This window comes from Tamandua tetradactyla, chromosome 5, assembly GCF_023851605.1.
Source record: "Tamandua tetradactyla isolate mTamTet1 chromosome 5, mTamTet1.pri, whole genome shotgun sequence".
In the NCBI taxonomy this organism is placed as follows: domain Eukaryota; kingdom Metazoa; phylum Chordata; class Mammalia; order Pilosa; family Myrmecophagidae; genus Tamandua; species Tamandua tetradactyla.
In genome coordinates this window covers 47035759-47056507 of record NC_135331.1, presented here as the reverse complement: position 1 = coordinate 47056507, position 20749 = coordinate 47035759, and the positions used below count along the sequence as shown (strand labels likewise).

The 20749-nt window shown below is 36.0% G+C and overlaps 1 protein-coding gene across 3 annotated transcripts in view; it reads right to left on the bottom strand.

The window, feature by feature from the left end:
- MBNL1 (muscleblind like splicing regulator 1) overlaps positions 1 to 19837 on the bottom strand; it is a 203386-nt gene extending 183549 nt beyond the window's left edge. Inside the window, exon 1 of one of the 3 annotated variants that reach the window (XM_077160822.1) lies at positions 19718 to 19837. The gene's annotated coding sequence lies outside the window, so the exon portion shown is untranslated. The remainder of the gene's footprint in view (positions 1 to 19717) is intronic. The other 2 variants (XM_077160811.1, XM_077160820.1) reach the window with 2 other exon arrangements.
- Positions 19838 to 20749: the final 912 nt, after the last annotated feature.

Genomic DNA, 20749 nt, shown 5'->3' with positions numbered 1-20749 from the left:
GATAAATAAGTGATGTAATTTCAGATGGCCATAAATGCTATGAATTAAAATAAAGCAGGTCAAGGGGGTGGGGAGGGGCATTAAACCTGCCCCTCCTGCACCTGGTCAGTGCAGAGTCTGCCAAGAAGTGAGAAATAGCTGGGGAAAAAACAAGTGGGAACCACAGGCAAACAGTCCCAAGGATACAGCCCCAACAGCATACTGTGGGCTTGGGGATCCAACAATGAATGAAAACTAACAGGTTCCTTAATCTCAAGGAATTTATAGTTTAAGGAGAGAAAGAACAAATCTTAAGAAAATAATCACACTCAAAATGCAAAGACACAGTCTTGAGACTTTTGGCTTGAGACAATCCTGAGACCTCAGGGTCAAAGTGCTTGATTTTATTGGGGGTTGGGTAGGGCCCTTGATACAGGCTTGCTTCACAGGAGGATAACTAGATTCCTCTAGCTGTTGGGAGGCTGTTGATCTAACATCAGATTAAGATACAGGAAGTGCGCTACTCTTTTCCAAATTCGCCTTCTACCTGAAGATAGACGCAAACCCAAAGAGTGAGCCCTTGGCAGGAGAACAAGAAGATGCAGAGACTAGAAGTCCAGTAGAAGAAACTGGGCTGAAGGCTCTCAGCAGTGGGATCCGGCAAACATCAGAATTTTACGTCCATCTCAAGACTGAAAAGGACCCATAAAATGGCCACCTCCATGCCATGGGAGAAGTGAGATATATCTTGTGTGTGTGTGTGTGTGTGTGTGTGTGTGCGTGCACATGCGCGCGCATGTGACTTATTTCGAAGTGAAAGTCAGCACAATCTAGAAAATTCAAATTACTGAAGTTGAAATGTTTATCTAACAATCCACAGGAACTCACAGAAATAGTCCCTGTTAGTATTACAGTTTATTTCCCTCCAGGCTTTTCTCAATGCATATTTTTGTACTGTTGATATTGTACAGTAAATGCCCTTTTGTGTTCTGATTTTATTTTCACTTAATCTTATCTTGTAGCCTTATAAAACAAATGACAGGGCCAAGGTGGCTCAGTGGCAGAGTTCTTACTTGCCATGCCAGAGGACCAGGGTTCGATTCTCAGTGCCTGCCCATGTTAAGAAAGAATAATAAAATAAAAAATAAAACAAATGACATTGCTCAAGTCATTTACAATCTTCATGAATCCACGGGGTAACTGAAGCTGGAGAGTTAACTCTTGACCAAAGCCTTACAACTAATAAGTCAAACCTCCTGCCCACGCCCCCTACCCCCAGTGTAGTATTTTCACAGTCTGTATCCCAGATCCTGAATTGATCTGTGTAATCTTTAATATATTTCCAAATACTCTCTGTGGGTTACATATGACTTCTACTGTGGACTGTCATTTAAAACAAAAAAGAAATGCGATAGTGGTATTTTAATAAATAAAACAGCTACAGAAACAAATGTGAAACAGGTAGCCAAAAGGTAAAAAATTCACATATAATGTATACTTAAAAAATATAATTACATGTAAAGTTACGAAATGTTTTCTACCATCTCATATAATTATCCGTTGCAGTTTAACAAACCCCAAAATCTCTTGTGATGTCTTTAAAATAAAAAAAATTAAATTATTAGATTTAAAATCTAATAATTCTTACACTGCAATTGTTATCTTGTAATTATTTTATGCACTGTAACCTAAACATTTTATATATTAACTCTCTGTTCCATTTAGAAAAAAGCATCTAAAAATATATAGCCGTTGCTTTATTTGTTCCTAAAGGCAGATACATTTTTTTTAAATGCCAATAGCAGGGCTGATTTTTTTTTTCCCTAAATGCCTGCTGTGTTTACCCATTTCGTTCCTGAGGCTCCTTTTGTTTGGTTTCTATGATATTCCACATCCCTCTCTCTTTTAGTCCATTGTGTAGATTCTCTCACTGGATTTTTTGTTGGTTCTTCTTATTCCTTCTTATTTTTCTGGGTTTTCTGAAATTACCTTCAGAACATGCCTCAAGGGATGTCTTAAAGAGACTTTTGAAAAGGAACAGTTTTTGTTACATTGGTACAGGGAGGGAGCTTACATATACATCTTTTTTTTTCTTCTTCCCTCCCTGCCTTGTCCAACAGCATGGGAAATGGGTTTTCCTGCTATAAATTAATTCTGATTTCTGAATTTAGGAATCAGTGCACTGGCTGTTGGTCCTTAATTCAGTTAACAAATATTTATTGCCCACTGACTATGTGCCAAGCACTGTGCTTGGCAGTGAGGATATAGAAATCAATCAGTCTTCCTCAACGGCCTCACACTCTAGTCTAGAGGTGGGGACAGATGTGAAAGGCAACTGGAAAACAGCATAGCAAATGCAACCATTCAATTCGTTCACCAAGCTCTGAGCGCTTATCACGTGCCAAGCAGATGGCAGGGTTGGTTAGAGATGGGTAAGACCTTGCTTCTCACAGAGGTCCAAGAGACTTGAAAATGATAAAAGTTTCCTGGCACATAGTAAGTTCTTACTGGCTGAAAGAAAGTCACACAAAAGTCAGGAAGGGCTATTAGACGGAGACGTGACAGATAACACATTGCCAACAAATAAATACCCCAGCAAAGTGAGGGAAAAGTTTTGTTGCTTTTTTTGTTTTGTTTTTATTTCATGCTGCCGTGATGGAAAGGCTAAGAAATGACAGGTGCTGGTCCCAAAAAGAGTTGTGTTCGGTGCCCAGCTCTCTCTCTCTCCTGGCTTCCCTTAGACCTTAAATCACAAATCCTCAAGTAGATGATAGGAGATTATCTGATTAAAGTCATTCACACTAAGGCGAGAATGAGGCTAAATCCTCCCAGAGTGTTTGCTTTGACAAAGGGCAGTTTGTTAATTCAATGAACCGCTAATTGGCAGAGCTGGGAGGGCAGATCTGTGGAAAGATTCCTCTACCTCCTTTTCCCAGGCCCTCCGCCCCACTTCCTTTCCTGTTTCCTCTCCGGTAGAAATAAGGGAGGCTGGTGAATTCAGAAACATTAAGAACTCAAGTTACTCACATCTCTTTGAACCCTCACAAGGGGTATACGAGGAGGTGGTAATTATCAGCCCTTCCTAGAACTGAGGAGACTGAAACTGAGCAGTGTTGCTCAACTTTGGCTTTATTGGATCACCAGACTGCAATCCAGACCAATTAAATAAGAATTTCTGGAAGCAGCACCCAGGCATCATCATCATCATCATCATCATCATTATTATTATTATTTTGCATGGACAGGAACCCATCAGTATTATTTTTAATGTTTCTCAGGTGATTCCAGTTGTACTGCCAAGGCTGCATACCACTGAGCTAGAATTTGAGAAATGAAATTATCCGGAATCTGCTTTTCAGTGGCAATCCATTGGCTTGCTCCATTTCTCCCTCTGTGTATGAAAAGCTCATTATTAGTCCAATAGAAATTGTTCTCTGCAGGGGTTAGATATGGATACACTGGTGCCCACCTGCATCTAGGAAAGCGAGAGCCAGGGCTATTTGTGGGGTGCTAAGGTGATGGTGCAAGAATACATTTTGACATGCACGCGGTTAGAAATAATACTTCTTAGGCAACTGAAATAGGCGTCCCCTCTTATCAGGTATGCATTAATGATCCATGGGCTTAAAAACAAACTGGACAAACAGTCAAGGCCAAACAGAGGATAATCCTACACATTCTATAATGCTTTGGTCATTGTTTACTTAAATTTGAGAACCCTGCATTTTGCTATGAAATTGTAATAAAGAACACCCCTCAAGAATGACCGCTGGGCATCTGACAGATCACAAGCGTCCTGTGCCATTTTTTTTGGAGGAGTTTTCTGATTTATGTATATATTAGAATATGATATATATACAGATACACACATTTAAATATATATATATTCTAACTATGAAATGCCCTAAACAATCTTCTGCAAATTTTCGCATATTAAAAAAAAATCACTCAACAAATCAATGAAGTTAAATCATAAACACAAATAAATTAACAGGACATATCTCATTTTAATCTCATTGAAGGTAATGTTAGAAGTCTTCATCTATGGTCTTTGTGAATGTGCCGTCAGTACACAGACACTGGTGGTCGCACCTGAATGAATCTGAATGCCCATATTTCTGCAATGGACTTAGCAATGAGTAACTGCTGACAGGGTCTGATCCAATCTAGCCTTACCAGTAATTAATATGTATTTAGACAATGTTGAGCATTCCTTACCCCCTTTCAACCTTTGCTGGCTTCACCTGCTCAAGAGGAACTGCTGCATTTTCCCTTGGTCTTTTGCTGTCAACTATCTTAACAAGTCCACAAATACTTACTGGGCACTGTGGCATAATTCTGACCTTTCTTAGAGTCTGAGGTTATACAGTGAGCAAAACTAAATTCTGAGTCTCTTAAAATGTACAGTGTAGCAGAGATGATAGATAGGAGATAGTAAATACTTATCATCAAGCAAATAATATAAATGTGCAAAGTGCAGAGACATGGAAGAATGAGCGTATGTAACAGGTGGATATAAACTCAACACTTGGACAATTATCTTTATTTTTATGATTGCCCCTTTTCTTCACTGAGTTCAAATGTAGAATTACAGCCATATGAGAGTCATCCCAGTGCTTATTCCACGTGTCTACACTACCTGAATTCCTCTTCATTTCCAAGGACAGAGTTCTGTTACTGGCTATGAAACAGTGACTTTTATTTCTATTAAGTGGTAGTGTGTTTGCAAAACAGCCCCCCAGGGCAAGGTTCAAAGAAGTCTGTGACTGATAATTACTACTGTGTTCTTGCTGTGCTCTTCTGTTGTTTACTTTGATTCATCTCTTGGGTTTAATCATTTGAGGGTATTGCATCTCCAGACAAAACCAGTTTCCTTCTCACACTTTCAGAGAGCATGGTACATCAGGTTATGAATTAATATATGAAAATCTCATTATTTTCTCTTTTGTTTTGCCCAGATTAAGGGCTCCTTTTTATCTGTTTTTCCCTGGATGTGAAAGTATTTTTTTTTTCTGTTCCTGGATACAAGATGGTAATATGTACTTATTATAAATAATATATCAAGTGCTATTAATAGGAGGGTATTGATTCTGCTCAAGGTAAAAATGAAAAGATGTTTAGTGAAAAGAAGTCTATGCATGATTGTTCTGTACTAGCCATGGAACGCAGCTTCCACCCATACACAATGCAACTTCCTTCTAAGGCTTCGAGACTCCCACACTCCTGCAAAAACACTTCTCTACTTGTCATTTAGTCTTTACAATTAAGTCAAGGAAAATGTATCTGTTATAAAAGAGGTTGGCCACTCTGGGCCTCTCTCTTCATAACATCATATCTCTCTAAAGATAGTCTAAATTACAGGCTTAGTCAAGACAGTTTTTCCCCCTCATGAAGCCTTTGAAGTTTGTTTAATCTTACAGAGTTCTGGTAGGTCTGTCTTGGGAGAAGTTTTAAATAGTTCTTCAGGGTCCTAAAATACTGCGACTTCTATGTGAGCATCGGGAGACGTTAACTTTGCTAGATAAGACTTGAACTTGCAAAAAAGGGCATACTCGGTACCAATATGCAATTTGGGTATGGCAGCCAAAATTAATTATTAGGAAGAAGGAGCACATGGGTGACACATGGTATAATTTGGATCTTTTCCTTACTGTGATGGAAGAAGAAGCCTGCTGAAGTGAATCTATTTCCTTTATGACTCAATAACACTCTGACTAAAGAGGAAGAACTGTCTCCTTTTGGGGTTGTTGGCAACATGTATAGACATGCCAGATATGACACATGGGCCGGTTTTCATTGGCAAGAGTCAAGCCTGCTGCAGACTTGCACTCTTCTGCCTTTGTTCTTGGCTGTTTTTGGCAACAAATCGTGTCTCCCTCCCATTTGGTGGAGTGGCCTGGTTATGCTCCACACTTTGGGGAAGAATTGGACCAGAATAAGAGGGTGCTATTTCAAAGGTCATAGTTCTCCCCGTAGCCTTGGCCACATACTGTGAAATGAAGATACGCTTTGGAATCTGTTACTTGTGAGTTTGGACAACATCTCCAACCCTTGGCTGCCTGCAGAGTAAAGGTATCTGCTTCTTCTAGCCCTGATGATGAATGATTTCCTAAGAATTAACCTAACACGTTTCAGGCCTTTGATACATTATACCTATTGTTACTGTTTGAAATGGACTAACCATAAAATAAAAGATCTGGACTCTTTGAGAAAAATAATAATCCCAAGTCAAATTTCAGGTCTTTCCAAAATATAAGGATTAAAAGCAAATTGTGAATTGCTGGATCATATGGTAATTCTATGTTTAACTTTCTGAGGGACCGCCAAACTGTTTTCCAGAGCAGCTGCACCATTTTACATTCCCATCAACAATGAACAAGAGTTCCTATTTCTCTGCACCCTCACCAGCACTAGTTATTTTCAGATTTTTAATAATAGCCATACTTGTGGGTGTGAGTGGTATCTCATTGTAGTTTTAATTTGCATTTCTTTGATGTCTGACGATATTGAGCATCTTTTCATATACTTGTTGGCCATTTTAATATGTTCTTTGGAGAAAGAAAGCCTATTCAAATCCTTGGCCCATTTTTAAATTGGGTTATCTTTTTTGTTGTTGAGTTGTAGGATTTCTTTATATATTCTTGATATTAAACCGTTATCAGATATTTCCAAATATTTTCTCGCATACTGAAGGCTTCTTTTTCCCTATCTTGATAATGTCCTTGATGTGCAAAAGTTTAAAATTTTGAAGTCCAGTTTACTTACTTCTTCTTTTGTTGCTTGTGCTTTTGGTGTAATCTAAAATCTAAATATCCATTGCTTACCACAAGGTCCTGAAAATATTTCCGGATATCTACTTTTATAGCATTAGACCATACATTTAGGTTGCTGATCCATTGTGAATTAATTTCTGCATATGGTGAGCAATAGTGACCCATATTCTTTCTTTTCCATGTGGATTTCCAGTTGTCTTCAGACCCTTTGTTGAATAGACTGTTTCTCCATTGAGTAGAATTTGCACTCTCACCAAAAATCAACTGGTCATAGATGTGTGGATTTATCTCTCCATTTTATTTCATTGATCTATATGTCTATCTTTATGACAGTACCACAATGTTTTAATTAATGCAGTTTTCCAGTACGTTTTGAAGTCAAGAATTGTGAGTTCCTCAACTTTGTTCTTCAAGATGATTCAGGCTACTTGGGGCTCCTTGCAATTCCATATGAATTTGAGGCTCAACTTTTCCATTTCTGTAAAAAAAGAAAAAAGGCTTCTGGAATTTTGGTAGGGATTGTGTTGAATCTCTAAATAGCTTTAGACAGTATTGACATCCTAACAATATTAAATCTTCCCATCCATGAGCATGGGATGTCTTTCCATTTACTTAGGACTTCTTGAATTTCTTTCAGCAATGTTTTCTAGTTTTTAATAAACAAGTATTTTGCCTTCTTGGTTAAATTTATTCCAAGGCATTTTATTCTTTTAGATCCTTTTGTAAATGGAATTGTTTTCTTGATTTCTTTTTCAGATTGTTCACTACTGGTGTATGGAAACCTAATTAACTTCTATGTATTTACCTTGTATTGGCAATTTGCTCAATTTTTTTATTAGCTCTAGTTATTAGCTCCACACTTTCTTGTGGAGTGTTTTGGATTTTCTATATATAAGATCATGTTATCTGCAAATAGGGATAACTTTACTTCTTCCTTTTCAATTTAGAAGCATTTTAATTCTTTCTCTTGCCTTGTTGCCTTGGCTAGATCTTCCAGTACAATGTTGAGTAACAGTGGAAACAGAGTGCATCCTTGTCTTAGTCTTGCTCTTATAAACCAGACACAGAGGGACAAATATTGTATGATTTCTCTTATATTAAGTACCAAAGAAGAAGCAAATTCATAGAGACAGAAAATGCAATAGTGATTGTCAGAGGTGTGGGGAGGGAAGAATGGGGAATTATTATTAAATTGAGTATGAATTTTGATTTGGATAATGAAAATAATCTAGAACTAGATAGTGGCAAAATTACACAGTACTGTCAATGTACTTAATGTCAAAAAATTGTCAGCTTAAAACAACTAACATGATCTTTGTTATTGTATATTTTCCCACAGTTAAAAATAAAATAAATTAAAAAAATAAGTTGTGACTTCAGAAACTTATAGCTTTTTTTTTTTTTTTTAGTGTTTACAAGATAGTATAGCAAAAGAGACAGATCACTTTATAGTTTCTGCATGGACAAATGAGATATAATTGAAAGAGAATGCAAGGTGTTCCATTGTATGTTAAACAGACAATTTAGAAGCATCCCTCTCCCACAGCTTTCTTTTGTCCAACTTTCCCCATCCACTTTACTAGAAAAATATGGGAAAGCCAATATGAGCGAAGTCAAGCCAAAGGCACCTACGACTTTTTAAACAGAGTGTATTATGCAGAGGTGCATGGAAATCACTTCCTTTGGCCGCACAGGTTGAAAATTCTTTTCTGAAAGCAGTTAACGCTGTTGCCACAGGAAGGAAAATTTGGTTCTCTACTTTCTCCTTTTAAGTAACACAAGTCTAGAGATGGTTCCAGGAGTAGCTTCTTCTTACTCAACCCTCACTCCGACCTCCCAGTAAATGGATCTCCCAATTTCATAGGAACATTCTCAGAACTCTAAACCAGAGGAGAAAATAACAATTGGTGCTCCTAAGTGTTATTTAGTAACAAATGCTCAGACCACAGGAATGATAACATCACCCACAGAAAGAGGAACATTTACACTTTTTAAAGGAGATTCTTTTCCACCCTCATGGTCACCACCAAGAGGGCCAGGGTTAAATGAGGCAGGAAGAGAGATTGCTGGAGAATGCGTCCTTAGCATTCACTTCTCAAGGGCAAATACCAGCCCCCAATTAACCTAGGCCCCAAGCCCATGGCTCTTTCCTATGTTCCTTTTCTGAACTAGTTCATGTCAACAAACATGCGCGGTTCTTATTACAGAAAACCTGATCCCTCCATGCTTTCAGGTGGTTCGCGTCTCAGTAAATCTGCCCAGGTAAAAGAATGGCTTTACATTTCAGGAATGTCCTCTGATACTCACCCATTGCACATTTTCACACATTTATTCCTCGTACATATGCACTCTGAAACCACACATCATATCACACTCTGTACTCATCTGATAGCATGGTGCTTATCATGCCCCCGAATTTACATAATAGGATGAATATACCGCTTAAAACGTAAATCATCTGTGCCCCTCTGCACTTCCCCAATATCAGTAGCACAATGGTTTTCTATTAAAAAATCAGCTTCTGTTTTCTGCACCATCACCTCTGCCTGCATTGGAGAAATCGTGACTGTGGTTCCTCTCCAGTTCACCCATTGCCTTCCTCCTCTCTACCCTTCAGCACATACTCAGCTTGCGGCCAGCTTGTATTTTCATTGTCAGTTCTTAAACTAAACCCATAATAGAAGAATCCATAATAATTGTGGCTAAGTCCTTCAAGTAGGGGGGAAGGCTATTTGTTTTTGTGGTCCTTAACTAATAGATTTTGGCTCTTTTTACTCAATAATAAAAGAATATGTCTTTTTTCAGTTAGCTATTCTATATTCATTCCCTAAATATGACTTTTCCCCACTCCCTCCAATCCTCCTTGCCCCCCAAGCCGCAAAGAATGTCCCAACTAACTCTGACATTCGTAAGTAATAATTTGATTCATTTAGATCTCCTGGGACAACAAAAATAAACCATAGGAAATTTATAATTATTGAGGAAAATGGAAGGGGAACTTACTCCTACAAAAAGGAGGGGCAGGTTGATGTCAAAAAAAGGACCTACAGTCATTAGTACTAGGATTTGGGAAAAATAAACAAGGGAACAGCTGTGGTTTTTTAATGCTAGACAACAGTCCTTTCTCGAGCCTTTTCTCCTTTATATACATGCAGAAACCAAGGTTCATGCTGACTGAACTACCTGACATACATATTTTCAAATGGCCAAGATTATGGAGGTTACACTCAACTACTATTGCACCGTAATTTTGCTGAAAATCATAAATTTACAAATTTAAATAACATTTGGGCACGTTTCACTTTTATCAAACCTGCATCCAGTACGGAAATGAAAAGGCAAGCAAATAAACACGAAAGTAAACTTGGTTTATCTGAAATTCATCTAAATGTAATCTTTTACCTCCTAAGAGAGTTTTAGCCTATGGCAAAAAATTCCTGCTCTATTTCAAAAAAAATAGTTTTTCCTGTCTTGTGTAAAGTATAGATAATGGGTCATTTACGTCACTGGCTTCTCCAATACATGCATATGCATGCCTTTAAAAAATGTTTGCTCATTGTATAGCTCCTTTCTTGGCCTACAACTTCTGTGATGACATGGCCCTTTCTCAATCACTGCTCCTTAGCTTCATGTCTACCCCCTGTGAGTCCCAAACTCTTTCTTTCTTCTCAAATATGCCAAATTCATTCCTGCCTTTGTACTTGCTGATCAGTCTTCCTGGGCCAGCTTTCCCAGAGACCTTTGTGTGATGCTCTCTACATCTTCTTATTTGTCTTCTCTTGAATGTTCCCCTTTAAGAGAGGCCACCTCAGAAGGCTAAGTGTCTAAAGAAGCCTCCACTGCTGTCTGTGTATCTGCTTACTCTGATGAACTGTCTCTATACCATTTACCACCATCAGCAATTCCCCTTTTAAAATTGTATTTGTTATTAGGAGGTCCAAGGGTGGTTCAGTGGTAGAATTCTCGCCTGCCATGCAGGAGAGCTGGGTTCAATTCTGGGTCCATGCACTTCCAAAAAAACAAACAAATAAGCAAAACAAACAAGCAAAAAAATGAGCAAATGGTGCTGCAATAATGGGATACTCACATGGAAAAATTATGAAATGTGGCCCTGCCATAAAGCGTACAAAAAAAATTGTATTTGTGTACTTGTTTACTCATGGTCTCTTCCCAGGAGGCCAAAAGCCCCTTGAAGGTAGAAACTTGGTCTTGTCTGTCACTTTTTTCCCAGCACCTAGAGTAGTGCCTGACACACAGTGCTTGGTACAGGAATATATGAATAAAGTCATTTCAAAATCACAGAAGCTTCTTGCAAGAGTTAAAATTCTGTCTTCACATAACCCACTCTCTGAGAATAGCCACAAAGTCAGGGTCCCTAATAATACCTCCTATGGCAGGACTATAGAAAAGGGAAAAAAATGGGCTTCAATAATAAATTCTTTTTTTTCATATGTTTGACATTTTACTGAAATTTTTGCAAATGTATTATTCCAACTCTTCTTCACCTGATCATTTTGATGGTTCAGATAAAGCTGCCTCTTCCAGGAAGCGTTTCTGCTGCAGTCAGGAGCACAGCTCTCAATTATTTCAATCTCTTATGTAACACCTGTATCATTCATATTGTAGATAAAAGTCCATTTCTTTACATTTTTCCCTACTAGATTGTAAGTTTTCTGAGACAGGGACTGCATGATAAAATCTCTATATTTTCAATTGTGTCTAAATCATGGCTTTTCTTATCTTGTTTTTCAATAAGTAGTGAAGAGAGTATGATAATGTAATGAAGAATTGATTTAGAGACAGACACTCTAGGATCAATTTTGCAATCTTTATCAAGGACCTACCTCTTTGAACCTCTGTTTTATTTTCATAAATCTATAAAACAGGAATAATAGTGCTTATTTCACAAGTTTGGGGAGAATATTAAGCTAGTTACAGATGAAAGCACCTGACGTGTTGGTACATTTTAGATCTAATTGTAAAGCTATTATTACCATAATCATTATTGTTATTATTTAGAGCCTAATAATTTCCAAAGACAAGTCATATTTACGACATTGAACCCATTATTTTGGATGTACAGGAAAAGCAGTTTTCTTCAAGTAGTTTCGTAATCCACACTAAGATGAAAAATAGAACCAGGAAGTATGTGGATAATAATTGGAAAATAATTTGTGGAGTGTATACATAGGCAAGGAGACAGCCCACGCAGAGTATTAACTGGGAGAGGATTCTGGAAGAACCTTGCTCATCCACCTGCACTTGAGGAGATCAGAGAACCCAGATGGAAAAGAAGAGTGGGGACATATGTATCTTAGTGGTCAGGGAAGGGGCAGAATAAGTGCAAAGGTCATGGGTCAAGCCAGGCAGAGAGACTGTACCCCCTTCCCAGAGTTCCAAGAGATAATGAGAGCTGGGCCTCTGTCTCTTTTTACTGTAGTAGCAAAGAGCCAAAACAGGAAAAAAAAAAATAGAGAGAGAACTTCTTGGTCTGTTTGTTGTCTCCAGAGACTGCTTTTTTGTTTCAGTTCCTATGATTCACTGTTGCCATCAGTATCTGCACCTGACCCCTGGCAGTTTAGAACACTACTGCAACCACCTGCTCCTCAAGACAGCCTTAGGAGATGAGTGTTATTTTTATTACAGTTGTTACATTTGAATAAGAAGCTCAGAGATGTTGGGGTCTCTCACTTAATCATCACTTATGCGTTGATCACCTCCCATGTTTCATGCACTGTTCTAGGCACTGAGGACGTAGCAATGAACAAAACAGACCAAATCCCTGGCCTCAGGGAACTTGTATCCTAGTGGGAGGAACATACAATGAATGAGTGAGTAAACAAATAAATATGGAAAGTTTATGTAGTTATAAGTGCTTTCAAAACAGTTGAAAGGGGATAAGAGGATCGAGAGTGACTGGTTTGAGGGTCACGACCCTTAAGTACGTAGTTGGTCATGGAAGACGTATCTTTGGCAGGATGCTTCAGCAGAGACCTGAAAAAAGTAAAAGATCATGTCACAGAGAGGGAATGGGGGGATAGAGCACCTCACCAGGGAGAAGACAGGGTGTCCACAAAGTCCCTGAGTTAACAATGAGAGTAGGATATTCTGGGGATAAAAGTATGAGCCAGAGCCTAGTAAATGAAGGGTTAGAAGTAGGGAATGAGTGAGGAAATGCAGGCAGAGGCCAAATCGTAAAAGTCATAGTGATGCATTTTGATCTTACCCTAATTGAAATGGGAAGCCACTGAAGAATTTGAGCAGGAAAGTTACATGACCTGATTTATATATTTTAAAGGTCATGTTAAGGGTGCAAGAGTAGAAAAAGAGACCTCTTATTTATGCACAGCCAGAACGGAGCTGTCCATAACAGAGATGACTGTGTCAGGACAGTGGAAGGCTGAGCCTGGAAAGTGTTGGGATGTATTTTGAAAATAGAGCAGGCTGGCTTGCTGACAGTTGGGATGTAGGTGAAGAGAAGAAAGAAATCAAGGTTACTTTTTGCCTGTTCAGCTGGGTACAAGATGGTGTTCTTTATTGACCAAAGAAGATTGGAACTGAATGAAGCAGGAAGAGGGATAAGACATGAACGTTTTTATTTTGGGCATATTGAGTTCGAGATTTCTGCCAATATTTGAGTGAAGGTGTTAAGTAATTAGCTGGAGGTATGGGCCAGAGTTTGGCAGAAAGTTAAAGAGGTATAGATATTTTATTTAAAGTGTCTAGAAAGGGAGAGAAGTAACTTATCCAAAATCACAGAGAGTACCTAGAGAATAGAATTTGAATATGAATCTCTTGACACCAACCCACTTTCTCTTCCTACCCAAAGTACTAGGGCATATTTATTTTTGTAAGTACTGGACTAGAATACGGGGGAGTTCTGGGGGCAGAAACATTCTAAAATCACTCATGGAAAAGGAAGAGAAATTTTTTCCAGAGTATGGGGTGCACAAATTCATGATTGCTTCCTTCCTTGCTTACTTTAACTTTTTTCTGTAAATATGATGATACACACACACACACACACACACACACATATGTACACACACACACACATTTAACTTTAGAACAACAATTCTAGATTGACAAATTCATAAAGTTTATCAAGTACCGGTATGAACACAGATATCTACTCTTCTTTCTGAAATTGTCACTAAAAAAAAAACAGAAGGATTAGGTGACTTCAGACTAAGTATAGGCTGAATAGCATTGAAAAGTACAAAGGAAGGTAAAAGTTCAACCAATAATACAAATAGGTATTTCTAAACTGTATCAATAATGTTTGAATTAAGATGTATCAGGTTTGTTTAATAGAATTGGTTTTGGAAGTTGGCACTCGATCTCATAGTTCAGGGGTAAAAAGGATTAAAAAATGCAAAAAGATAAAATTAAAACAATAAGAACAAAAAAGGGAAAATCCTTAAAACTGAAAACAAATAAAAGCAAATGAGCCTAACTGTGTTTGAATATGACTATAATTACCCTGAATGGAAAAAAAGGAAGAGAGGGAGAGAGAGAAAGGAAGAAAAGAAAGAAGGATGGAAAGGGAGATGGAGGGAAGGAAGGAAAAAAGAAGGAAGAAAGAGTCATCCATTTAATACATGAATACAGTATTTGGTGTAGTTTGGTTATGGGAAGAAGTACAAGAGAAGAAGCTCACTCTTCAGTAAGCTTGTTTATTGTGGTGGGTTGGATGGAGAAATTGTGAAACTACTTTAGATGTATTATATAGGATTGAGCAAATGAATAAAATATGTTTGTATTGTTAGGAGCTAGAGCTCACTTTGCGGAAGTAGGGGCATATAAAAATGGAATAATAGAAGACAAGAAAGAACTCTGTGGGGATGGGTTGGGGCTGAAGGTATTAGAGTAAACTCACGATTTCCAAAATATATACTTATGTGTGTGCAAGTTTATCAACATATGTTTGTAAATGTTTGTATGCATGCATGTATACACATCTGTGCATGCATATTTGTCTGCTCATGTCTGTAACTGTATATGCGTATATGCATTCTTATAATCCTGCCAAAAGAGTCCAGAAGCAAAAACACCCCAGTGGCAGTGAGTAGGCCTAGTGTATGATCTTGATCTTTACTATTATTCCCCACTAAAACTCAGGGCTCCTCAGAAATGAATGATTCGAACGGAAGGGCAGGATAGGTGCAAAATAGCCTGGAACATCTTATAAGGAAGTGCGCATAAAAAAAGAATATTGGTAGCATGCCACAAGGACATAGAAATCAGCTTGAAGGGTCTCCACTGGCCAAATGTGGATAATCCGATCACAGAATGACCAGGCAGTAATCTATGACAAACCATTGAAAACAGAGAAATTCTTGAGTCCAGACCAATAACAAGTAGATAGATAAGCAAATAAATAATTAAATTGCTAGAGGGGAGGGGAGTTCTTTGCATGCTGAAGACCAATGTGGGGATAGATGTGGAAGGAATGTTACTGTTGGAAAATCATCTTTTTGTAGCCATTATAGTGAAGATAGCATCAGACAAGAATGTCAACGAATGCTGAATCTGAAGGGAAATTTTTGGTTAGAAGCAGGCATTTTACTATAGAGAAATTGGGCAATACCTTGACTGAGTGACCAAAATCAACAGCACCAGTGTGGACCACAGATGAGCATTATGTGTCTCTAGATTCAATAGCCTGAGGACACAGCACCACCTATGTCATGCCCAGCCACAATCTAATCATAAGAAAATAGCAGACAAACCCCAAATAAGGAATGTTCTAGTAAAAACAGAAGAGATGGTGTACATACTGTATTCTTTAAAATTGTCAATTTCATACAAGACAAAAGAAATGTTGTGGGAATGTTCCAGGTTAAAGGGGACTAAAGAGAGATGACAACTAAATGTAATACTTGACCCTAGACTTGATCTTTATCTGGAGGAGAAAAATATTATCAAGGACTTCAGAGGATAAACTGTAAAATTGGAGTATAGGAATTACTAAATAAAATATTGTGTCAATGTAAATCCGTAAAGTACATAACGATAGCTATCTGGGAGATTATGCAAGAGACTATCTCTATTCTTAGGAAATACACACTGAAGTAGAGAGCTCTGGTATATGTAACTTACCCTCAAGAGGTTCAGAAAAAGAAAATTATGGGGAGAGAGAGATAGAGCAAAAGAGAGAATGAGAGCAGATGACAAAGCAAATGGGGTAAAATGTAACTATTCTATTCTGAGTTTGGATATTCAGGTGTTCGTTGCATTTGTTTTATTTTTAGAACTTTATCTAAGTTTGAAATTCTTTCCAAATTAAAAAAAATAAAGTAAATGAATTATAACAAGAATTCCTGATGAGCATTAAAATACACTGTCATCAGATAAGTGATTTTATTTACTCAGAAGGCAAACTAATTGCCTAGAGAAAGTCTTCGCCCCTCCTCGGATTCAGATCTGTTCACCAACACAGGAAGAGAATAAAAGCAGCCTGCTTAAAACGTGTTTTCTTACGTAAAATAAAATAAATTGAATTAAGGCATGCCTAAAGGAAAAATTCTAATTTATTTTTTTCAGTATCAGAGAAAACTGTGATATTTTTCAAGTTCTTACTGTAATTTTTATTTATTTCTAAAATGGGAAGAACATTGATAAAACAGAATAATAACTATGTGTGACATTTTCTACCAGTTTATGGAGCAATACCAATTGACTAGCTTAATTTCTGATTCACTATATGTGGTTCTAGCATAATTAGTGGTTTTAATCCCATTTTTTAAATTTGGATTAAAAACCTCAAATCTAGTCATTTCGTCAATGATATTGAAATTAACAAAAAATTAGAAGAAAAATTAAGACCATTTTCTCTACATGTACAGAATGATGGAATAACAAACGTGGAAGGGATTTGGAAAATATTGAATTTATGAGTCACGTGAAATAATAAGAAACAATGTCAGGGAAATATTGAAAATGACGTGAATTTTCAGATACATTTCATTTATATTTAAAAGATTAAAAATATTTCAAAAATTTAAAAATAAAGTGTTTTTATTTTCTACAATGCAGATGTGTAAATTGAATTGCATTTGTCTTTCCCAATGAAAATGTTCAGAAATGTAGAAGGACTTCTCCTTATTCTTCATATTTGCAAAAATTACTCCTTGCATGAAAATAAGATACATATTCTATCTTATGACCCATGTTCTACTACAAAATATATCTTTGTCAACAGTTTTCTCCATTTATTTGGCACATTTAAAAAAGGTAAATTTTAATATGACAGCACTACATTATCACAACTGAAAATCACTTTCATTAAAAATAAGGAGATATAGAGGGACACAAATTTGTGTTATACGGCTAGAAGACTGACATTATCCAGATTTAAAGGATTTTGAATTAGAACATGCCGTCTTTCTTAGTTTGTACCCTACCCAGTAGCTTTCTTTCAGGCAACAAACTTTCTTCTCTTTATTCTAGCTAATAGGAAAATGGCGGAAGAATTGGAAAATGCAAAAAAGAATGTGTCAAAAATTCTTTGGAAGTCCAGTCATTTATGTAAAAAATAAATAACATTGTTGCTTCCAAGTGAAAATATTATTTGAATAATAAAATATTTTTCAGTGTGGGTTAGACCACTTCTAAGAACAATTTGATCTCTTCCATAAACAGACAACTTGTAGAGGGTTATACCGTGAAAAAGGAAGGAGACAGCCACTTAGCTAGCAAGATTAACTGACTAAACACCAGCTATAAGTCTGATAGATGCTCCAGCGAGATCACCCAAACGTTAAAAAACACAACCGTTATTAAAACACTGATAAAATTTTGCAATGCTGCACTGTAGTCACACAGTTTCAACTTTTATTACATTCAATGAAAACTTTTTGTCAGATAATTATGTGAATGTAATGTAAATGAAACACACTAAAGCATATGTCAAAATATATATTTCCCAGCAATAAACTATTTAGAATAATATATTAAACTTTGCTTAAACATTTTGAATTTGCAGAAAGACTCTGTTTTCTTTTATGAAAGGATGTGAAATAAAATATTTTGCAAAGTTTTCCGCTGTTCTAATAACGACAAGAATTTTGCCTTCAAGACTTTGTATTTTGCACAACACAAAGCAACTTAGCCAGAACTAGCTGGCTGAAAACTGAATTTTCTCAAAGACTGAAAAAATCCTAAACTTATTGTCCATAATCTAGAGGCTGATCACTCAGAGAATTCAATAATTTCAACAACAATAACGAAATCTATTTTGAAGCAAGATAGAATTTTCTCTACTGCTTTGGCCTTCATTCACTATTTTGAGTAACAGCGGTGCTCATTTTAGTTTCTAATTTCCTCAGGCTATCTTTTCTCCTTATTATCAGTTATTCAGCATAATACCAAACTTATCACACCCACAACACTTAAGAGTTCATGATATCAAAGTATCTCATTCTTAAAAACCTGAACATCGAAAATATGTCCAACATGAAAAGGCGGGGGGGGGGGGGGGTGTGCATTAAAAATAATATTTCTGCAAATAATACAACCGAGTGCTGCAGAAACTTAATTTTAAAATTCTGATTGAGTTAAGGATGCAAAATTTGAGCCGACAGTTTATTTCCTGAATTTATGGCACTAACAGTTGGTTTCAGCTTTCCTTCTCCCTAAAATCAAAAGGCAGCAACTATTGTTTTAGTAGGTCACATAATTATAGTTAAGCAAAAACAACTAGAAACCAGGTAATGTAATAGAGCTAGTAGGACACCAATTCTGTTCACAAAAATGGTAAAAACTAAATCTATTAATTGACAGAAAAATTGTCTTTTTTTAAGAAACCATGACTTTCTTTTTTAAAAACCATGAGATCATTTTGATTAAAAAAATTCAAAATTAAATAAGAATTTAAATATATTAACTTATTTATATTATTTATCTTATCAAACCTCCCACAGCAAACGTGTGATGTGTCACCTTCTCAAAATGGGTTCGTTATGAAAATGCTTAAAGCAAACTATCCGAACTCCATATACATGACCAAACAGGAGTTCCACTCAGTGCAATTAAAAATATATATATATTAAATGAAATACTCTGTGATGTTTTAGCCAAAATATAAGCCTACTGCTTTTAAAAGGAACATTTAAAAAGTATTATATTATGCATATAATTGTATTGAATATTTAATATGTATAAGTATTACTCTAGATTGGTACCAAAAAGAAAAAATGTTTTTTTTCAGATTATTTCAGAGTGTCACTAATGAAATCAGTTTCAGCTCAGTTTAATCCCTAATTAAAAATCTAAAGACATGGTCTTTGTTTTAGTACTTTGTTTTAGTTTACAAGTACGCTCTACTTGTAAGCATATATAATGCAAATTAATCTCATTAAGAACACAATTTCTAACATTATATTTACTTATTTATATTTTTAAATCATACTGTCTAGGCTACAAATTATTTTTTCTGAAGTATTTAAATATCATCATAATGGGATTATATAAAAATAACACTGAAATGTCACATTTTAAATAATACAATATATTTTCAGACTGGATAAAAATAAATGCAAGTATATAATTTTCTGGAAGGTGCACATCTAATATATGCAAAATAAACATAAGATCATATGTGGGAGAATTTACGAATGTTAGGAATAAATTGAGGCTGGGGGAAGAAGAAAGTTTCTCAAAGTTTATTTTTAATGAAAATTTCTTTCAGCACTAAATTTTAGTGTGAAACAAAAAAAGAGAGAACCTTTTTTTGCAGGCAAAATAATTTTGAACTCAACAGGAACTTTAAAATTTTCCACCTTTTTTACAAGCTTGTGTACGAACTTAGAATTTAGTCAGTTTATTATACATTTTCATTTAAAATAAAACTGCTTACTTGAAAGGAGTATCAAATCTACTTTGTAATCTGGCCAGCATTTAAATTATTATATAAATAGCAATCCAAGTAATGAAATGAAAAATAGCATATAATACTTTCTTACCTCTATGTCTTATGTACAGATGCTTGTTAAGCTGTTAAATAGTTGAGTTAAGCTACTGCACCTCAAAGAGCTATGGGGTCTGTCAGCTCTCGCCTCTAACCACATTTTTTTTTCCTTTGTAAAAGGATAGTCTACCGAAAGAGGAAGTGGTGAAACACCAAAGTCATTATGCTTTATAAATTCTATAGAGAATGAAAAATTATTCTTAAAGCTTACAGTTTGAATTATGGTAAAAAACTACAATTTATCTCTGCATACATATATAATTAATGTATACACATATTTTTATGTGCAAGAAATTTTGAGGAAAATTATTGAAACCTATATTTGATTTAACTAGTGCTCATTTACGTAAGAAAACATCATCCATGTGGCTAAATGATACTCACAGAAAGTAGAAAATTTTGCTCTATGGGAAAGAAGACTATGGAGCTGATACATGAGGAATAACTTGCTTTTTATAAGTCTAATCAATGTAAAGTCTTTGGGTTGTGACCTAAATGCTAATCTGATTACAGACATTTGTAAAAAAGAAGAAAAAAAATAAGTACTTCAGTCAACAGGCATTTTCCTGGTATCTGAGTAGTGGTTTTTTTACCTACAAGTGTTAAACTTCCTTTCTCATGAATGGTTGCCTGTTGCTTATAGATAAAGCATTGCAAAACTGAAACTGTTACTTATCCATAAGCTATGGTCTCTCACAACTTCAGTCACAAGAACAGAAATAAACAGGTGCAGGTCCTGCAATGATGAACATTACACTGGTAAAGTTTCTAAGAGTTTGTAGAAGAAATGAAAATATTTACAGGACAGAAGGGAAAATGGTAGAAAAAGGATGTAACAGTTGATCAAAGCAAATCCTACTGCTAGCTTCAAGTAATAGGAAATTATATATATATATATAATACAAACATATAATTTTATGTATATATACATACACATGCATACACATACCTAATATATATATACACACAATAATTATATATACATATACATGCATACACATACCTAATACATATATATGTACACATA